A 21,697-nucleotide genomic window follows, 5' to 3' on the forward strand; every position below is an offset into this window, starting at 1 on the left:
ATTAACCCATCAATCACAGCGCGGCCATTAACCCATCAATCACAGCGCGGCCATTAACCCATCAATCACAGCGCGGCCATTAACCCATCAATCACAGCACGGCCATCAATCACAGCACGGCCATTAACCCATCAATCACAGCGCGGCCATTAACCCATCAATCACAGCACGGCCATCAATCACAGCACGGCCATCAATCACAGCACGGCCATTAACCCATCAATCACAGCACGGCCATCAATCACAGCACAGCCATCAATCACAGCGCGGCCATTAACCCATCAATCACAGCACGGCCATCAATCACAGCGCGGCCATTAACCCATCAATCACAGCACGGCCATCAATCACAGCACAGCCATCAATCACAGCACGGCCATTAACCCATCAATCACAGCACGGCCATCAATCACAGCGCGGCCATTAACCCATCAATCACAGCACGGCCATCAATCACAGCGCGGCCATTAACCCATCAATCACAGCACGGCCATCAATCACAGCGCGGCCATTAACCCATCAATCACAGCGCGGCCATCAATCACAGCACGGCCATTAACCCATCAATCACAGCGCGGCCATTAACCCATCAATCACAGCGCGGCCATCAATCACAGCGCGGCCATCAATCACAGCACGGCCATCAATCACAGCGCGGCCATCAATCACAGCACAGCCATCAATCACAGCGCGGCCATTAACCCATCAATCACAGCACGGCCATCAATCACAGCGCGGCCATTAACCCATCAATCACAGCGCGGCCATCAATCACAGCACGGCCATCAATCACAGCGCGGCCATCAATCACAGCACGGCCATCAATCACAGCACGGCCATCAATCACAGCACGGCCATCAATCACAGCGCGGCCATCAATCACAGCGCGGCCATCAATCACAGCACGGCCATCAATCACAGCACAGCCATCAATCACAGCGCGGCCATTAACCCATCAATCACAGCGCGGCCATCAATCACAGCGCGGCCATCAATCACAGCTCGGCCATCAATCACAGCACGGCCATCAATCACAGCACGGCCATCAATCACAGCACGGCTATTAACCCATCAATCACAGCGCGGCCATCAATCACAGCGCGGCCATCAATCACAGCTCGGCCATCAATCACAGCTCGGCCATCAATCACAGCACGGCCATCAATCACAGCACGGCTATTAACCCATCAATCACAGCACGGCCATCAATCACAGCACGGCTATTAACCCATCAATCACAGCTCGGCCATCAATCACAGCACGGCCATTAACCCATCAATCACAGCACGACCATCAATCACAGCACGACCATCAATCACAGCACGACCATCAATCACAGCACGGCTATTAACCCATCAATCACAGCTCGGCCATCAATCACAGCACGGCCATTAACCCATCAATCACAGCTCGGCCATCAATCACAGCACGGCCATCAATCACAGCGCGGCCATCAATCACAGCTCGGCCATCAATCACAGCACAGCCATCAATCACAGCGCGGCCATTAACCCATCAATCACAGCACGGCCATCAATCACAGCACGGCCATCAATCACAGCGCGGCCATCAATCACAGCACGGCCATCAATCACAGCGCGGCCATCAATCACAGCGCGGCCATTAACCCATCAATCACAGCACGGCCATCAATCACAGCACGGCCATTAACCCATCAATCACAGCGCGGCCATCAATCACAGCACGGCCATTAACCCATCAATCACAGCACGGCCATCAATCACAGCACGGCCATCAATCACAGCACGGCCATCAATCACAGCACGGCCATTAACCCATCAATCACAGCGCGGCCATTAACCCATCAATCACAGCACGGCCATCAATCACAGCGCAGCCATCAATCACAGCACGGCCATCAATCACAGCACGGCCATTAACCCATCAATCACAGCGCGGCCATTAACCCATCAATCACAGCGCGGCCATCAATCACAGCGCGGCCATCAATCACAGCACGGCCATCAATCACAGCACGGCCAAAAAGTGTGCAAATTCTGTACATTCATTAGGAGTTCTATATGTAAATTAAAATAATGTAACCATATTCCAAAGCCTAGAACTCTGCAATTGTTATTGCAGTGGTGCGCAAACTGGGGGGCGCTAGATTTTCGGGGGGGTGGGGGCGCGGCAGTTATAGAGGTCCCGTGCTCTCCCCCCAGGCATTTAAATTAAATGCCAGGGGACCGCGCGAGGCCTCTATAATACACTTACCTTTCCTTCCAGCGACGCATCGTCCTGGTAACTCGGCGTTATTTGGGATCAATAGGCTTGACCCTAAGAACCACAAAATCCAGATACAACTCAAGTCACTTAACCTATCGCAACTCATTTCCCAAACCACACGGATAAACCTGAAGTCGCATAACCATTCCTTGCTAGACTGGATTCTCTCCTCAAACCCCAGCAGAATCCAATCCCCTGGCATCCTTCCTGATATTTTCAGTGACCATGCAATAGTGTACTGTGTAAGGAAAATTAAACCGCCCCATTCAAGCCCTAAAGTTCTCCTCACTAGAACATTTAAAAACTTTAACCCACAACAGTTTCTGGATGACCTTACCAACTGCCCATGGCACAGAATCGATTTAATTCCCGATCCTGATTCTGCGCTCGACTATTTCCAATCTGAGTTCTTAAAACTCTGCAATACCCATGCTCCACTACGCAAAATAAGGGTACGGGGGACTCACCTTCCATGGGTTACACCTGACCTTATAGCACTCTACCAGTTCAGGGATGCCTTGTGGAAAAGCTACAAAGTAACTAGCACTACCAAGGAACTCAATCACTACAGATGCCTGCGGAACATGTGCACAAGGCAAACAAGGCATGCAAAAGCACAATATTACTCTGACAATCTCCACCAGAATACATCAAACCCAGCTAACTTCTGGAAGGTTATCAACAATATATTCCAGCCTCCTAACCATCAACAACCAAGTAATATCACTAAGGGGGATATTACTCTGACAAACCCCACTGACATCGCAAATGCATTCAATGATTACTTTGTGGGGTGTGCCACTAACTTATTAGCGAAACGCAGCCCAAACCACAAACCTGAATCTCATCCTGGGAGTACCCCTATAGTCCCACCCACTCCCAACACTGCCCACAATTTTCAATTTGGCCCAGTATCTGAAGAGGAGATTATACAAGCGCTCCTCAAACTAAAACTAAGCAGCCAATGTGGACCCGACTTACTACAATCTAGGTTCCTACGACTTGGTGCCCCAGCCATTGCCAAACAAATTGCGTCCATAGTCAACTCTATCCTGTCTGCAGGCCATATCCCTAAGACCTGGAAAACTGCCACAGTTGTCCCAATCTTCAAAAGTGGAGACAAAAACACTGTCTCAAACTACAGGCCAATCTCACTTCTCCCAATTCTATCCAAAGTCATGGAAAAATGTGTCCACTCCCAATTAAGCGATTTCTATACCAAGACAAATTTCCCTAGCCAATTCCAATCTGGCTTTCGTCCCAAACACTCCACCGTAACTACCCTGCTAAAAGTTTGCAATGAAATCCATTGTGGAATGGAACGGGACAACTCACTGGTGCAGTATTCCTAGATTTTGCAAAGGCTTTTGACACAGTTGATCATGCTATCCTGCTTAACAAACTCCAGAGCTCTGGAATAGGGAAGCATGCTTTAAACTGGTTTCAGTCCTACCTATCAGGAAGATCCCAACATGTGTCCATCTCAGGCTCTAACTCCAACCCCCTGGATATCACCTGTGGTGTCCCGCAAGGCTCTTTTTTGGGGCCCCTACTCTTCTCAGTGTTCATTAATGATCTTCCCACAGCTTGTAAGGAAGCCTCAATACACATGTATGCAGATGACACAATCCTATATGCACACAGCCATAGCCTCTCTGACCTTCAACACATACTCCAGTCTGACTTTTTGAGACCCGAAAACTGGAATTCCCAAAACAAACTGTTTTTAAACACTGACAAGACTGTAACAATGGTATTTGGGACCAAGTCTAAATTTGTAAAGCTTCCAGTGACTGAGCTCCTGATTAGAACCAACGCTAACACCACCCTAACACCTGTCACTAGTTTTAAATACCTGGGCTTATGGTTTGACTTCCACTTAACATTCGGGATGCACATTGATACCCTGACAACCAAGACCTATGCCAAACTAGGGGTACTTTACAGGAACAAATCCTCCCTAAGTCTCCTGGTCAGAAAGCGTATCGCACAGCAGATGCTAATGCCAATTATTGACTATGGAGACATAGTATATGGCTCGGCACCTCAAACCCACCTTAGCAAACTTGACACCCTCTACAATTCAATTTGTCGTTTTGTTCTCCAATGCAACTACAACACACATCACTGCGAAATGCTTAAAGAACTAGATTGGTCAACACTAGAGTCTAGGCGCAAAGTTCACCTTTCCTGTCTTGCCTTTAAATTCTTTATGGGCAAGCTACCCAGCTACCTGAACAAGCTCCTCACCCCTACTACATGCAGCACCTATCACCTGAGATCAGACTCCAAAAGACTGTTCATGGTCCCAAGGCTTTACAAAGTATCCGGCCGCTCCTCCTTCTCCTACCGTGCACCCCAAAACTGGAACAACCTACCAGAGACTCTCACATCCACCAGTTTAAGTTCTTTCAAATCTAAGACTCTCACATTTTAACCTGGTCTGTAACTGTTTCATACGCTCATAATATATATTTTCTTTAACTGTGCACGCAATGTCTTGTATATAATGTATACCCTGTTCATTTATGTAACTGTATTTGTAACCATGTATTATTTCTTTTACTCTGTGCCCAGGACATACTTGAAAACGAGAGGTAACTCTCAATGTATTACTTCCTGGTAAAATATTTTATAAATAAAATAAATAAATTTGGGATCACGTGGCGTCACGTTACCATGGCGATGTGACGTCACATGACCCCGCGTGTCATTTGACATCGGGGTCGAGCAGGGGAAAGGGACGCGTGAGGCGCCGAGAGGAGGCAGGGGAAAAGTTTGCGCACCCTTGTGTGATTGCATTGCAACAAATGCAATACAGCTCTCTGGCACCAGGTGGAGCAGTGCAGTTAAAAATCATACTAATTACTTCCAAACAAAAACAGCCAGATGCAAACAAGGAAAAATACTGTCAAAACAGATATTTTAATGTTGCTTCCGATTTGGATTGATTGATTTTGAACCCAGATATCTTTGAGAATCTGTTCAGTAGGTCGAATAGATTTGGTAGGGAGGTGAGGGGTTCTATAATAATTAATAGGATATCATTTGCATACAGGGCCGCCTTATGTGATTGTGAGTATGTGTTTAACCCCGAGATATCCGGGTTGTCTCGTATTCTTGCAGCTAGTGGTTCGATACATAGGACAAACAGGAGAGGAGATAACGGGCACCCCTGTCTAGTGCCACTCTTAATTTGGAATGGGAGTGAAGGGAAGCCCTGATGTATGACCCTAGCTGTAGGGTTTGAGTATAGCGACATAATCGCCCCACTCATCTGATCCCCAAAGCCGAATGCTGCGAGAGTCTCCTTCAAATAAGGCCAGTCTATCCTGTCAAAAGCTTTTCCCGCGTCCAGACTTAACAACACGCTTTGTGAATTATTTGTGTTAGCCAATTCTACCAGATCAATGAATCGTCGGGTGTTATCCGCTGCTTGCCTCCCTTTAATAAACCCCACTTGATATGGGTGTATAAATCTGGGTAGGATTAGACACAATCTGTTAGCCAGTAATTTTGCGTAGATTTTAATATCGGTATTAATTAGGGAGATTGGCCTATAACTTTTGCAGTCCAGCGGATCCTTGCCAGGTTTATGAATTAGTGATATAGAAGCTCGCAGCATATCCCCGGGGATGGGAGCTCCTGCTAAGATTGCATTGAACATATGGAGCAACCTTGGGGCTAGTGATTTAACACATTTCTTATAGTAGAGCCCTGAGAAACCATCCGGACCAGGTGCCTTTGATGGTTTGAGTTCTTTAATGGCCTGAGACACCTCTTCCAAAGTGAGGTCGGCGCCTAGAGTCCTTCTATCACTCTGTTAATCTCCCTAGATTCGAGAAAATCAATCAATCCAAATCGGAAGCACTCAACATTAACCTCCCTAGTCTCACGGAAAAACTATTAAAACTGAATTTCAAATTTAATTGGCAACAGAAATACAAAAAAATATCTAGGGATCCACATCACCAGAGATGCCAAATGCATCTATAGTGCAAATTATCCCAACCTAATTCGGACACTAAAAAAAGACCTGTACAGATGGTCCTCCAAGAGGATATCTTGGATCGGTAGGATACATAGCGTCAAAATGAATTTGCTCCCCCGTATCCTATACCTCTTCCAGACACTCCCAGTGCCACTCAGATTGAAGGACATACTCTCACTTCAATCTGAAATTTCCAATTTTATCTGGGGAAGGAAAAAACCGAGAGTCAAGCGATTAAATATGAAGAGGCCTGTTATAGCGGGAGGCTTAGCGGTGCCCTGCCTGTTATAGCGGGAGGCTTAGCGGTGCCCTGCCTGTTATAGCGGGAGGCTTAGCGGTACCCTGCCTGTTATAGCGGGCGGCTTAGCGGTACCCTGCCTGTTATAGCGGGAGGCTTAGCGGTGCCCTGCCTGTTATAGCGGGAGGCTTAGCGGTGCCCTGCCTGTTATAGCGGGAGGCTTAGCGGTGCCCTGCCTGTTATAGCGGGAGGCTTAGCGGTGCCCTGCCTGTTATAGCGGGAGGCTTAGCGGTGCCCTGCCTGTTATAGCGGGCGGCTTAGCGGTGCCCTGCCTGTTATAGCGGGAGGCTTAGCGGTGCCCTGCCTGTTATAGCGGGAAGCTTAGCGGTGCCCTGCCTGTTATAGCGGGAGGCTTAGCGGTGCCCTGCCTGTTATAGCGGGAGGCTTAGTGGTGCCCTGCCTGTTATAGCGGGCGGCTTAGCGGTGCCCTGCCTGTTATAGCGGGAAGCTTAGTGGTGCCCTGCCTGTTATAGCGGGAGGCTTAGCGGTGCCCTGCCTGTTATAGCGGGCGGCTTAGCGGTACCCTGCCTGTTATAGCGGGAGGCTTAGCGGTGCCCTGCCTGTTATAGCGGGCGGCTTAGCGGTACCCTGCCTGTTATAGCGGGCGGCTTAGCGGTGCCCTGCCTGTTATAGCGGGAAGCTTAGCGGTACCCTGCCTGTTATAGCGGGAGGCTTAGCGGTACCCTGCCTGTTATAGCGGGCGGCTTAGCGGTACCCTGCCTGTTATAGCGGGCGGCTTAGCGGTGCCCTGCCTGTTATAGCGGGAAGCTTAGCGGTACCCTGCCTGTTATAGCGGGCGGCTTAGTGGTACCCTGCCTGTTATAGCGGGCGGCTTAGCGGTACCCTGCCTGTTATAGCGGGAGGCTTAGCGGTACCCTGCCTGTTATAGCGGGCGGCTTAGCGGTGCCCTGCCTGTTATAGCGGGAAGCTTAGCGGTGCCCTGCCTGTTATAGCGGGCGGCTTAGCGGTGCCCTGCCTGTTATAGCGGGCGGCTTAGCGGTGCCCTGCCTGTTATAGCGGGAGGCTTAGCGGTACCCTGCCTGTTATAGCGGGCGGCTTAGTGGTACCCTGCCTGTTATAGCGGGCGGCTTAGCGGTGCCCTGCCTGTTATAGCGGGAGGCTTAGCGGTGCCCTGCCTGTTATAGCGGGAGGCTTAGCGGTACCCTGCCTGTTATAGCGGGAGGCTTAGCGGTGCCCTGCCTGTTATAGCGGGAGGCTTAGCGGTACCCTGCCTGTTATAGCGGGCGGCTTAGCGGTACCCTGCCTGTTATAGCGGGAGGCTTAGCGGTGCCCTGCCTGTTATAGCGGGAGGCTTAGCGGTACCCTGCCTGTTATAGCGGGCGGCTTAGTGGTGCCCTGCCTGTTATAGCGGGTGGCTTAGCGGTGCCCTGCCTGTTATAGCGGGAGGCTTAGCGGTACCTTGCCTGTTATAGCGGGAGGCTTAGCGGTACCCTGCCTGTTATAGCGGGCGGCTTAGCGGTGCCCTGCCTGTTATAGCGGGAGGCTTAGCGGTGCCCTGCCTGTTATAGCGGGAGGCTTAGCGGTGCCCTGCCTGTTATAGCGGGCGGCTTAGCGGTACCCTGCCTGTTATAGCGGGAGGCTTAGCGGTGCCCTGCCTGTTATAGCGGGCGGCTTAGCGGTGCCCTGCCTGTTATAGCGGGAGGCTTAGCGGTGCCCTGCCTGTTATAGCGGGCGGCTTAGCGGTGCCCTGCCTGTTATAGCGGGCGGCTTAGCGGTGCCCTGCCTGTTATAGCGGGCGGCTTAGCGGTGCCCTGCCTGTTATAGCGGGCGGCTTAGCGGTGCCCTGCCTGTTATAGCGGGCGGCTTAGTGGTGCCCTGCCTGTTATAGCGGGTGGCTTAGCGGTGCCCTGCCTGTTATAGCGGGAGGCTTAGCGGTACCTTGCCTGTTATAGCGGGAGGCTTAGCGGTACCCTGCCTGTTATAGCGGGCGGCTTAGCGGTGCCCTGCCTGTTATAGCGGGAGGCTTAGCGGTACCCTGCCTGTTATAGCGGGAGGCTTAGCGGTACCCTGCCTGTTATAGCGGGAGGCTTAGCGGTGCCCTGCCTGTTATAGCGGGAGGCTTAGCGGTGCCCTGCCTGTTATAGCGGGAGGCTTAGCGGTGCCCTGCCTGTTATAGCGGGAGGCTTAGCGGTGCCCTGCCTGTTATAGCGGGCGGCTTAGCGGTGCCCTGCCTGTTATAGCGGGAGGCTTAGCGGTGCCCTGCCTGTTATAGCGGGAGGCTTAGCGGTGCCCTGCCTGTTATAGTGGGCGGCTTAGTGGTGCCCTGCCTGTTATAGCGGGCGGCTTAGTGGTGCCCTGCCTGTTATAGCGGGAGGCTTAGCGGTACCCTGCCTGTTATAGCGGGCGGCTTAGTGGTGCCCTGCCTGTTATAGCGGGAGGCTTAGCGGTGCCCTGCCTGTTATAGCGGGCGGCTTAGCGGTGCCCTGCCTGTTATAGCGGGAGGCTTAGGGGTACCCTGCCTGTTATAGCGGGAAGCTTAGTGGTGCCCTGCCTGTTATAGCGGGCGGCTTAGTGGTGCCCTGCCTGTTATAGCGGGAGGCTTAGCGGTACCCTGCCTGTTATAGCGGGAGGCTTAGCGGTGCCCTGCCTGTTATAGCGGGAGGCTTAGCGGTGCCCTGCCTGTTATAGCGGGAGGCTTAGCGGTGCCCTGCCTGTTATAGTGGGCGGCTTAGTGGTACCCTGCCTGTTATAGCGGGCGGCTTAGTGGTGCCCTGCCTGTTATAGCGGGCGGCTTAGCGGTGCCCTGCCTGTTATAGCGGGAGGCTTAGCGGTACCCTGCCTGTTATAGCGGGCGGCTTAGTGGTGCCCTGCCTGTTATAGCGGGCGGCTTAGTGGTGCCCTGCCTGTTATAGCGGGAGGCTTAGCGGTACCCTGCCTGTTATAGCGGGAGGCTTAGCGGTGCCCTGCCTGTTATAGCGGGAGGCTTAGTGGTACCCTGCCTGTTATAGCGGGCGGCTTAGCGGTGCCCTGCCTGTTATAGCGGGCGGCTTAGTGGTGCCCTGCCTGTTATAGCGGGCGGCTTAGCGGTACCTTGCCTGTTATAGCGGGAGGCTTAGCGGTACCTTGCCTGTTATAGCGGGAGGCTTAGCGGTACCCTGCCTGTTATAGCGGGCGGCTTAGCGGTGCCCTGCCTGTTATAGCGGGAGGCTTAGCGGTGCCCTGCCTGTTATAGCGGGAGGCTTAGCGGTGCCCTGCCTGTTATAGTGGGCGGCTTAGCGGTACCCTGCCTGTTATAGCGGGCGGCTTAGTGGTGCCCTGCCTGTTATAGCGGGCGGCTTAGCGGTGCCCTGCCTGTTATAGCGGGAAGCTTAGCGGTGCCCTGCCTGTTATAGCGGGAAGCTTAGCGGTGCCCTGCCTGTTATAGCGGGAGGCTTAGCGGTACCCTGCCTGTTATAGCGGGCGGCTTAGCGGTGCCCTGCCTGTTATAGCGGGAAGCTTAGCGGTGCCCTGCCTGTTATAGCGGGCGGCTTAGTGGTGCCCTGCCTGTTATAGCGGGCGGCTTAGCGGTGCCCTGCCTGTTATAGCGGGAAGCTTAGCGGTGCCCTGCCTGTTATAGCGGGAGGCTTAGCGGTACCCTGCCTGTTATAGCGGGAAGCTTAGCGGTGCCCTGCCTGTTATAGCGGGAGGCTTAGCGGTACCCTGCCTGTTATAGCGGGAGGCTTAGCGGTGCCCTGCCTGTTATAGCGGGCGGCTTAGCGGTGCCCTGCCTGTTATAGCGGGAAGCTTAGCGGTGCCCTGCCTGTTATAGCGGGAAGCTTAGCGGTGCCCTGCCTGTTATAGCGGGAGGCTTAGCGGTACCCTGCCTGTTATAGCGGGCGGCTTAGCGGTGCCCTGCCTGTTATAGCGGGAGGCTTAGCGGTGCCCTGCCTGTTATAGCGGGAAGCTTAGCGGTACCCTGCCTGTTATAGCGGGCGGCTTAGTGGTGCCCTGCCTGTTATAGCGGGCGGCTTAGCGGTGCCCTGCCTGTTATAGCGGGAGGCTTAGCGGTGCCCTGCCTGTTATAGCGGGCGGCTTAGCGGTGCCCTGCCTGTTATAGCGGGAGGCTTAGCGGTGCCCTGCCTGTTATAGCGGGCGGCTTAGCGGTACCCTGCCTGTTATAGCGGGCGGCTTAGCGGTGCCCTGCCTGTTATAGCGGGCGGCTTAGCGGTACCCTGCCTGTTATAGCGGGAGGCTTAGCGGTACCCTGCCTGTTATAGCGGGCGGCTTAGCGGTGCCCTGCCTGTTATAGCGGGCGGCTTAGCGGTACCCTGACTGTTATAGCGGGTGGCTTAGCGGTACCCTGCCTGTTATAGCGGGCGGCTTAGCGGTACCCTGCCTGTTATAGCGGGCGGCTTAGCGGTGCCCTGCCTGTTATAGCGGGCGGCTTAGCGGTGCCCTGCCTGTTATAGTGGGCGGCTTAGCGGTGCCCTGCCTGTTATAGCGGGCGGCTTAGCGGTGCCCTGCCTGTTATAGCGGGAGGCTTAGCGGTACCCTGCCTGTTATAGCGGGCGGCTTAGCGGTGCCCTGCCTGTTATAGTGGGCGGCTTAGTGGTGCCCTGCCTGTTATAGCGGGCGGCTTAGCGGTGCCCTGCCTGTTATAGCGGGAGGCTTAGCGGTACCCTGCCTGTTATAGCGGGAGGCTTAGGGGTACCCTGCCTGTTATAGCGGGCGGCTTAGCGGTGCCCTGCCTGTTATAGCGGGCGGCTTAGCGGTGCCCTGCCTGTTATAGCGGGAGGCTTAGCGGTACCCTGCCTGTTATAGCGGGCGGCTTAGCGGTGCCCTGCCTGTTATAGCGGGAGGCTTAGCGGTACCCTGCCTGTTATAGCGGGCGGCTTAGCGGTACCCTGCCTGTTATAGCGGGCGGCTTAGCGGTGCCCTGCCTGTTATAGCGGGCGGCTTAGCGGTGCCCTGCCTGTTATAGCGGGAGGCTTAGCGGTACCCTGCCTGTTATAGCGGGCGGCTTAGCGGTGCCCTGCCTGTTAACATACTATAAAGCGGCTCAATTAAGTCAAATTGCCTAATGGCACTCTAACCCCCAATTGAAAAGATGGGTGGAACTGGAAAATGCTGCATGCTTCCCATTGGAGCTTGGCAGCCTGATTTGGTTACCCAAAACAGCACGTAAACATAATGAAATACCGCTCACCTAAATGACCAACTCTATATCGGTCTGGGAGGCTGCTAAAATAAAGAACTCGCTCACATCAGGGCGCTCCCTGATGTCCCCCATTTGGAGCAATCCCGCGTTCGCACCCGGCCTAGTAGGTGGTAATATCTCGATTTGGAAACAAAAAGGATACAAACGAGTAAAAGATCTGGAGGGTTATAATCAGAAGATTAAAACATTCGATCATGTCAGATTAGAAAAAGATATACCCAATTTTTTAAATACCTCCAGCTTAGAGCATTTTATAACAAATTCGCCCCATACCCCCCTATGACGAAGTTCGAAAAGCTCTGTCTGGCTGAAACAGACACTAAGGGACTCATATCAACGATATACGGAGAGGTAGTCGATTCAGCAGCTCAGGGACAACAAGTCCCTTCATTCAGAACTAGATGGGGGAGACCCTGGAAGATGAGGAGTGGAGCGCCATATACCTGGCCCCCGCAAAACGCTCCATCTGCACCACACTGAAGGAGAACGCATATAAGGTCCTTATGAGGTGGTACCTCACCCCACTAAAATTATCTAAATTTATACCGGGATCCTCCCCGCTGTGCCGTAAGCAGTGTGGAGGATCGGCTGATCTGTTGCACATGCTGTGGTCCTGCCCGCGGATATCCCCTATTTAGGATGAAATTAGAAATTGAATTCAGAGGATTTTTGACCTCACTATTCCCCCAGACCCGTGGCTGTTCCTCCTGAACAGACCACTACCGGGCATATCAAAGGCAAACTGTAAATTAATTGCACACTTTGCAATAGCGACGCGGTGCGAGATCGCAGCAATGTGGAAACGTCCTGATATCCCAAATATCCCAAAGATTCGGAATCGCATGTGGTTTATTTGCCAGATGGAAAAGTTAACGAGTCTAGTTAACGACACTGGCGCCAATTTCCTAAAAGTCTGGACGCCGTGGTTGTCACAGACAGATATCCCCGGGGTCGAGAGTAACACAATTTGGCTATAATAATATTAGATGCGTTCTCCTATGGGAGTGGCAGATAGCACAAACACACAGCTAAACAGGCGAAGGAAGAGTCATAGAACAATAAATGTTTTGGGACCAAGCCGGGCGGACTTCTCTTGGCCAACAGATCTCGCCGGGGGCGGTGCCCATCCCCCTTCCCTCTCCACCCCCTCCCCTCCCTCCCCACCCCTCCTCCCTCCCCCACTCCTCCCCCCCACTCCTCCCTCCCCCCTTTCCTCCCCCACCCCCTCATCCCTCCCCTCCCCCCCCCACTCCACCCTCCCCCCCCCACTCCTCCCCCCCCCCCACTCCTCCCTCCCCCCCACTCCTCCCTCCCCCCCCCCACTCCTCCCTCCCCCCCTTATTTTTTCTTCTCTCGTCTGTCTTGTATGCCCCCTTGTTCACCCCTTTGATTTGGTTCATTTCACCCCAAATCGTACGACGGTGTAGGGACCGAAAAGTCGTACGATCCCATTGTAATCGAAACAATTTACAAAAATTACGAATATATGTACTAATGCTTGTAATCCAGATCCTGTATTGTATACTTTGCATGCATCTCTCAATAAAATACAAGTTATAAAAAAAATAGATATTTTAAAAATGTTACTCTTATTTATACATTGTATACAGCACACGGACACACGGACACACGGACACACGGACACACGGACACACGCACACACGCACACACGCACTATAAATGCAAAGTAACCAGAATATTTATAAAAGCCTTGGGTTGTAACTTTTCACCCACACTATATCTTCCTTTAATAGCCTCTCGATGGCCAGATCCGCAGATCTCTGTTACATGACGTAAATAGGTGCCGGGCGTCAGTTCCGTGACTTTAATGTGTATCCAGAAAGCAAATGATATGCAAAAGCCAGTGTGTGCTGCGACGGGGTGCGCTGCGACGGGGTGCTCTATCCAACAGCTGAGACTTCAATGCTAGAGCTGCCGCCCTGAATAGCAGTGGCTGCGCATCCTGATCCTGTTGGGTCTGACACTATTACCCCCTTCATCACAAGGGGTTTTAGTATTATTGTGACGGGAGCTTTGTGACAGGCTATAATAATACACCACCAAAAATATAACTGGGTTGAACTGGACGAGGCTTAGATATGATAAAATATAATTTATTCCTTGAAAAAGGTGAACACAACAGATTATACAGATAACAGGCAAAATATAGACACTCACTTAAGATGGAAATGATGAAACAGTCAGAAATCGTGACTAGCAGTTCATACAGCAATCTTGAAAATCACAAAAGACACGAAAGACAATAGCCATAGGCTGAGCCTGGTTCTTATACAATTATTTCCCATTGAACACAACATAAACCCAGCCTCTCTCATAAATCAGTGGTGAGGTTGACAGTTTTCCTCAGAGTAAAACTCCTCCCACCCAAGGACGTTTAAAAACTGTTTTTCCTATCTAAATAACTTCCTAACTTCAGTTCAGTATTACTTACTGGCACGCGAATCATATTAATACATTCTGCCACAAATGACGCTCCCAATAAGACTAAATATTACCGTGTAATACTAAAATTAGGAGAGATATTAATATCTGTCTCTTAGGACCTGCTAGACATCATGTAATCATGTAATCGTTATTTGCGGCTCGGTCCCCCGGTTACACATATGTAATTTTTAGCACGTTCATCCGAGGACATCTCATGGTATTCTTGTATTTAATAAAGTCACTCATTCTGATATCTCCTTGGGTAACCGCACCCCTGGCCCCCATAACCCCTGGTCAATAAATCCTTTGAAGCAGGGACTCCTGTGTAGAGAACATTTGTCATAGGTGCTAGATTTCACACCCAATGCCCCAGACATGGGCCTAGCTGTCTCTACCAGCAAGATGTGTTAACATACACCAAACCCCCTCTGTACTTTTCACACCCAACTTCAATCAAGCCTGTTGAAGCCCAGATATTTCTGAAAAGACACCACATATTTGTATTTTCCTAAACCGCAGCTCATTAACCCCTTAGGCCCCAGTGTGTGTGTGGTGCAGACACTGGCACATAAACAATAGATTTATACAGGGGAATAAACAGTTGGATGGTGAAGCAAGGCAAAAACACATTACTGGACCCCAGTCCAGTTAACCCCTTGCTTCCCAGGTGAGAGTAGAGGGTGGCCAAATGGGGTGTAACCCCTTTAATCCCGGGCCAAATCCCCTCTCTCTTGACAATTGTCAGTATAGGTCTTATGGAAACCTTTTAGGAGGTGTGGGGTGTGAGTCATTTAAATATACTTGGCATATCTCCCAGTAAGGTGTACTTCTCCATATGTCATTTGGAGGGAGGCTTGAGGGGATATATATAGTGCTTGGGACTCTACTAAAATAGGTTTCTCTCCCCCTCCCCTCCAGAAAAACTCATATTCCGGGGTAAGACAAACGCCACCTTTAGCTATGACCTAACTCAGGGCAAAACACACATTAAGGCCCGTTCACTCGGCTAGCTAAGGCTGCGCTTATAGTGCCTGGTGGCGCGACGTCGCTCCGAAACAAATACATTGACTCTGTCGCAAGCGCTTATAGTAAGCGCGAAGGAGCGACCAAAAATTTTGAAGCCGGGTCTATTTGATTTTTTTAGAGACAGTCGCCACATGTGACTGTCTCTAAACCAATCAAATTGCGCACCCCACCCCTTTTAGTGGCGTCACTGGCCTCGTCGCCAGCGACGTCGCTAAAAATCAAATTACAACTTTCGCCAGTGACGACGGCGACGGGTGATGTCACCGGTCGCGTCGCCAGCACTACAAGCGTGGCCGACGCGACGTGCGCGCCCAGGTTCGTCACTCTTGCATGTTTGGCAATGGGAGTTTTCAGACTTGAAACTACTCCCAGCGGCGTACAGAGCTGACGCTGCAACTTAGGGAGACAACTGAATTTGGGATTTCGTGCGGCGGCCGCGTCACGCGTACTTCTCCAGCCAATGAATGAAAGCTCCATCTTCTTTTTTTTTTCTAAATAGAGGATCATGTCTTCCCCTGTCCCGCCTACTGTCGGTTCACTTAGTCTGCGGGGGATGTTAACACATCGCCCGGCAGACAGAAACGCGCAACTGCGGACGCACGCGCGCACGCAACATCGGGTAGTAGGCAGAGAGCTCAGCCTAACGCCGAAAAAAATATCTAAAGATACATTAAATAAAACCTCAAAATTATGACTAATATATCACTCTGAGAGAAGAAAAATATAAAACTATTATTTTCCCCGTCTCCTCTGATGATATCCGGTCATGAAACATTAAACGCTAAAGAAAGGGCAACAACACAAAGAAAGATTGGTACCTGTAAGAGGGGTTTTTTGCGTCAGTGATTTCCGTGTTTATCACGCTCCTGATGCGTCTTCGCTCGCGCCCCCGTCATTCCTGCAAAGTACATTAGAAATCAGCGCTGTGCTAGTGACCAATCACAACGCTCTATTCAGTAAAGCTCACCTACCCTTGTGTAAAGAAGCATTTCATGTATTAGTGCACGGGGCTCAACGCCAGTCCCCAAAACCTCCCAACAGGTTGGATTTTCAGGATATCCCAGCTTCAGCACAGGTGGCTCAAGGAGTCCCTGCTTCAGCACAGGTGTTCAATCAGTGGCTCAGACTATTGCCATGGATACAATGGCGATGCCACAAATGCTCCATCCATGCACTATTCATCTTATATTTTAATGTCAAACACACATTTCCGCAGCAATCCCGCCTACTCTATTATACTGATATCCGGAGGTAAACCGCGTTATTTTTCCGCTTATGTTTGTATTTTCTGTGTTAAAGCTCCCTCTGGAAAAAAACAAAATGGCCAACAAATCTTATAGGTCCCGCATACCAAAGGGCAGCCGCAAAGGGCGGCCATTTAAATGTCCCGGGAGACCATCATCAACTACAAATAAATCAACCAGTATAAATAAGGAGCTAGAGGGGTCCCAGGAGTTAAAAATAAAGCCTTCCAGATCTGGAGGACCCCGCGGTCCTAACGTTGTAATAAATATATATGCGACACGGGCGGGATTGCGGCTTTATTCTCCCAATGTCTTTTTATACCGAGGCAGGGATTTATTACACGTTAATAAGATCTGGGGAATTTGCCTGTTATGCAATTATTAGGAGTTTCACAGTGTTCCTGGAAGTTAGAACATCTCAGCTAAACCCACTGAATTTCCAGGAACCCGGTGAGTGAGTCAGCCTACCAGAACACAAGCAGCACTGTATGTTCCCCTAACCCTATAAAACAAGTCCTTTAACATTTGTCCACGTTCCTGCTCTGTACCTGGTACATTATTACAGTAAAGCATGTTTACATTAACAATGTAAAAGATAAAACATTGATGCTGTAGATATTGCACATTGTGTTTTGCTGTGTTGAATAGCTGTTGAAAAATGGCAAAACATTTTTTTAAAAACTACAAGTATAGACAAAGACCCCGGATTCTCTGCTCTGCAGAGCTTGCAGTCCAATTTCTCACCGTAGAAAGGAGAAGCCTTGAAGCTTTGAGATGGAAATATTATGTTACAGGGGTCCGCTCAGAGTGACTCTGGGCAAGTGACTTTATCTGCATGTCTCTAAAAAATTGTGATCATATTATTTGGCTGTGTACAGTGCTGCATTACACACAGACAATGCTATCTATATACACCACAATACGTGTCCACGGTCACAGACTTATAATATAAACTGGACTCTCCCACTTCAAAAGACCACAGCCTTATCCATAAAGTCATTTCACCCTAAGAAAGTTTGCAAATTTGTTGAGCATTGTCTTCTTTCGTGATTTCTTACCCCAAAAAAATATTTCAGCTTTGCAACTAAAAGCATGGCATGTCCAAAGGTCCAACCAGGAGCAACAGGGTTAAAAATGTTTTTGCTCAGAAATATATATATATATATATATATTCCTGGATCTAAAACCTGTTCTTGCAGAAGCTCCCCCGGGGGAAGGGATTTCCTTTGCCCTTTTTATATTATAATTCTCTCTATTATATTGTACATGTGAATACAATAGTACAGCTCAACCCCCTTATAACGCGGTGCTTGGGGTCCAAAGAATCACATCGCGCTATAAGTGGATCTCGTTACAAATAATGTACAATTGTATGCATTGTACAATAAAGTATTTAAGATACCAATAATCGTGTTGTAAAGTATTCATAAATACGAAAATTGGGAGCCGCGCTTGCATCGCGTTATAAGCAGATTCGCGTTGTAGCGCATCGCGTTATAACGGGGTTGAGCTGTATAGGTGACGGCACTCACAGCAAAAAGTAACAGACGTTACAGGGATGTGTTATTGGTTTTATTGAAAGGGTCCCACTCTGGCGTACTAAGGCAGGGGAGCGCAGACTGGGGGGCGCCACGCTTACAGGGGCCACCCTCATACCGACTGATCTGACATTGCCCCCTCATACTGCCTGATCTGACACTGCCCCCTCACATTGACTGATCTGACACTGCCCCCTCATACTGCCTGACACTGCCCCCTCATACTGCCTGATCTGACACTGCCCCCTCACACTGCCTGATCTGACACTGCCCCCTCATACTGCCTGATCGGACACTGCCCCCTCATACTGCCTGATCTGACACTGCCCCCTCATACTGCCTGATCTGACACTGCCCCCTCATACTGCCTGATCTGACACTGCCCCCTCATACTGCCTGATCTGACACTGCCCCCTCATACTGCCTGATCTGACACTGCCCCCTCACACTGCCTGATCTGACACTGCCCCCTCATACTGCCTGATCGGACACTGCCCCCTCATACTGCCTGATCTGACACTGCCCCCTCATACTGCCTGATCTGACACTGCCCCCTCATACTGACTGATCTGACACTGCCCCCTCATACTGACTGATCTGACACTGCCCCCTCATACTGACTGATCTGACACTGCCCCCTCATACTGACTGATCTGACACTGCCCCCTCACACTGACTGACACTGCCCCCTCATACTGACTGATCTGACACTGCCCCCTCATACTGACTGACTGACACTGTCCCCTCACACTGACTGATCTGACACTGCCCCCTCACACTGACTGATCTGACACTGCCCCCTCATACTGCCTGATCTGACACTGCCCCCTCATACTGACTGATCTGACACTGCCCCCTCATACTGACTGATCTGACACTGCCCCCTCATACTGACTGATCTGACACTGCCCCCTCATACTGACTGATCTGACACTGCCCCCTCATACTGACTGATCTGACACTGCATGGCATCCACATAACTGCTGCAATCAGGTCACATCAGCACAGTCCCCACACAGCACAGGAGTGTCACTGTCACCCCTACTCAGACACTCACAGACCTGGGAGGGGGCAGCCATCTTCTCCCAGCAGCTCTTGTGCATAGAAGGCAATGAACTACATGTCCCAGTATTCAATGGGGCGAACATCATGTGACTGTAGGGGTGTGACACACCCACACACCACCCCATATGCTCCCCTCCTCACCAGCTTCTCCCCACACGCTCCCCTACTCACATGCTCCCCTCCTCACCAGCTTCTCCCCCACACATGCTCCCCTCCTCACCAGCTTCTCCCCCACACAGGCTCCCCTCCTCACGCTCCCCTACTCACATGCTCCCTTCTTCACCAACTTCTCCCCTCCTCACCAGCTTCTCCCCCACACATGCTCCCCTCCTCACCAGCTTCTCCCCAACACAGGCTCCCCCCCACACATGCTCCCCTCCTCACCAGCTTCTCCCCCACACATGCTCCCCTCCTCACCAGCTTCTCCCCCACACATGCTCCCCTCCTCACAAGCTGCTCCCCTCCTCACCTGCTTCTCCCCCACACACGCTCCCCTCACCAGCTTCTCCCTCACACATGCATGCTCCCCTCCTCACCAGCTTCTCCCCCACACATGCTCCCCTCCTCACCAGCTTCTCCCCCACACGCTCCCCTACTCACATGCTCCCCTCTTCACCAACTTCTCCCCTCCTCACCAGCTTCTCCCCCACACATGCTCCCCTCCTCACCAGCTTCTCCCCCACACAGGCTCCCCTCCTCACCAGCTTGTCCCCCACACATGCTCCCCTCCTCACAAGCTGCTCCCCTCCTCACCAGCTTCTCCCCCACATGCTCCCCTCCTCACCAGCTTCTCCCCCACACAGGCTCCCCTCCTCACCAGCTTCTCCCCCCCACATGCTCCCCTCCTCACAAGCTGATCCCCTCCTCACCTGCTTCTCCCCCACACACGCTCCCCTCCTCACCAGCTTCTCCCCCAAACACGCTCCCCTCCTCACCAGCTTCTCCCTCACACATGCTCCCCTCCTCACCAGCTTCTCCCCCACACGCGCTCCCCTCCTCACCAGCTTCTCCCCCACACACACTCCCCTCCTCACCAGCTTCTCCCCCACACGCGCTCCCCTCCTCACCAGCTTCTCCCCCACACGCGCTCCCCTCCTCACCAGCTTCTCCCCCGCTTCTCCCCCACACGCGCTCCCCTCCTCACCAGCTTCTCCCCCACGCGCTCCCCTCCTCACCAGCTTCTCCCCCACACGCGCTCCCCTCCTCACCAGCTTCTCCCCCACACACGCTCCCCTCCTCACCAGCTTCTCCCCACATGCTCCCCTCCTCACCAGCTTCTCCCCCACACACGCTCCCCTCACCAGCTTCTCCCCCACACGCTCCCCTCCTCACCAGCTTCTCCCCCACACATGCTCCCCTCCTCACAAGCTGATCCCCTCCTCACCAGCTTCTCCCCCACACATGCTCCCCTCACCAGCTTCTCCCCCACATGCTCCCCTCTTCTCCAGCTTCTCCCCCACACATGCTCCCCTCCTCACCAGCTTCTCCCCCACACATGCTCCCCTCCTCACCAGCTTCCCTCCTCACAAGCTGATCCCCTCCTCACCAGCTTCTCCCCCACACATGCTCCCCTCACCAGCTTCTCCCCCACATGCTCCCCTCCTCTCCAGCTTCTCCCCAGATATGCTCCCCTCCTGACCAGCTTCTCCCCCACACATGCTCCCCTCCTCACAAGCTGATCCCCTCCTCTCCAGCTTCTCCCCCACACATGCTCCCCTCCTCTCCAGCTTCTCCCCCACATGCTCCCCTCCTCTCCAGCTTCTCCCCCACACATGCTCCTCTCCACACCAGCTTCTCCCCCACACATGCTCCCCTCATCTCCAGCTTCTCCCCAGATATGCTCCCCTCCTCACCAGCTTCTCCCCCAGACATATTCCCCTCCTCATCAGCTTCTCCCCCACATGCTCCACTCTCACCTGTTTCTCCCCCACATGCTCCCCTCCTCACCAGCTTCTCCCCCACACATGCTCCCCTCTTCACCTGCTTCTCCCCCACACATGCTCCCCTCCTCACCAGCTTCTCCCCACATGCTCCCCTCCTGACCAGCTTCTCCCCCACACATGCTCCCCCTCACCTGCTTCTCCCCCACACATGCTCCCCTCCTAACCAGCTTCTCCCCCACACATGCTCCCCTCCTCACCTGCTTCTTCCCCACACATGCTCCCCCTCCTCACCAGCTTCTTTCCTACTTCTCTTCCTCTCTTATTAAACTCATATTGTACATTTTTGTGCGTGCCACTTTCATTTAAACCAGCCACCCAAGCACACCGTGTATGTTGTATTTTTTGCAGAGCATTGAAGGAAGGGGTCTTCGGAGCTGAACCTCATTAATTTCGGCTCGGCGACCCCGTTCCCGAAGATACTTCCCTCCGCGGGGGGTGCTGGTAGCAGCGGTTGCTGGGCTAGCTGGGGTTCTTTTAATGGCGGCATTCAAAGCTCCCGTGTCCTGCGGGCCAATAGGAAGCCGTGACGTCATCCAGTGCGGCTTATTGGCCTGCGTCACCTGGACCTTTAAACAGCCCCAAGATACCGGCACCCACTGCAGAGGTGAGTATCTCTGGGAGCCGGGGGTCCCCAGAGCTGAAATGAATGGGGTTCGGCTCCGAGACCCCTTACTGCTGTGTAAAAACCGCTCCGAAGTACAAACCTTGCATCGTATGTCTGGGGGTTGATATGTGACTTCAT

The 21,697-nt window shown here is 52.0% G+C and overlaps 1 protein-coding gene across 1 annotated transcript in view; it reads right to left on the reverse strand.

The window, feature by feature from the left end:
- Positions 1–19,136, reverse strand: part of DGLUCY (D-glutamate cyclase) — a 41,834-nt gene extending 22,698 nt beyond the window's left edge. Inside the window, exons 1-2 of the mRNA XM_075614547.1 lie at positions 19,009–19,136; positions 15,984–16,063 (exon numbers count right to left, since the gene is read on the reverse strand). The gene's annotated coding sequence lies outside the window, so the exon portion shown is untranslated. The remainder of the gene's footprint in view (positions 1–15,983; positions 16,064–19,008) is intronic.
- Positions 19,137–21,697: the final 2,561 nt, after the last annotated feature.

Source organism: Ascaphus truei, chromosome 9 (assembly GCF_040206685.1).
Source record: "Ascaphus truei isolate aAscTru1 chromosome 9, aAscTru1.hap1, whole genome shotgun sequence".
Taxonomy (NCBI): Eukaryota; Metazoa; Chordata; class Amphibia; order Anura; family Ascaphidae; genus Ascaphus; species Ascaphus truei.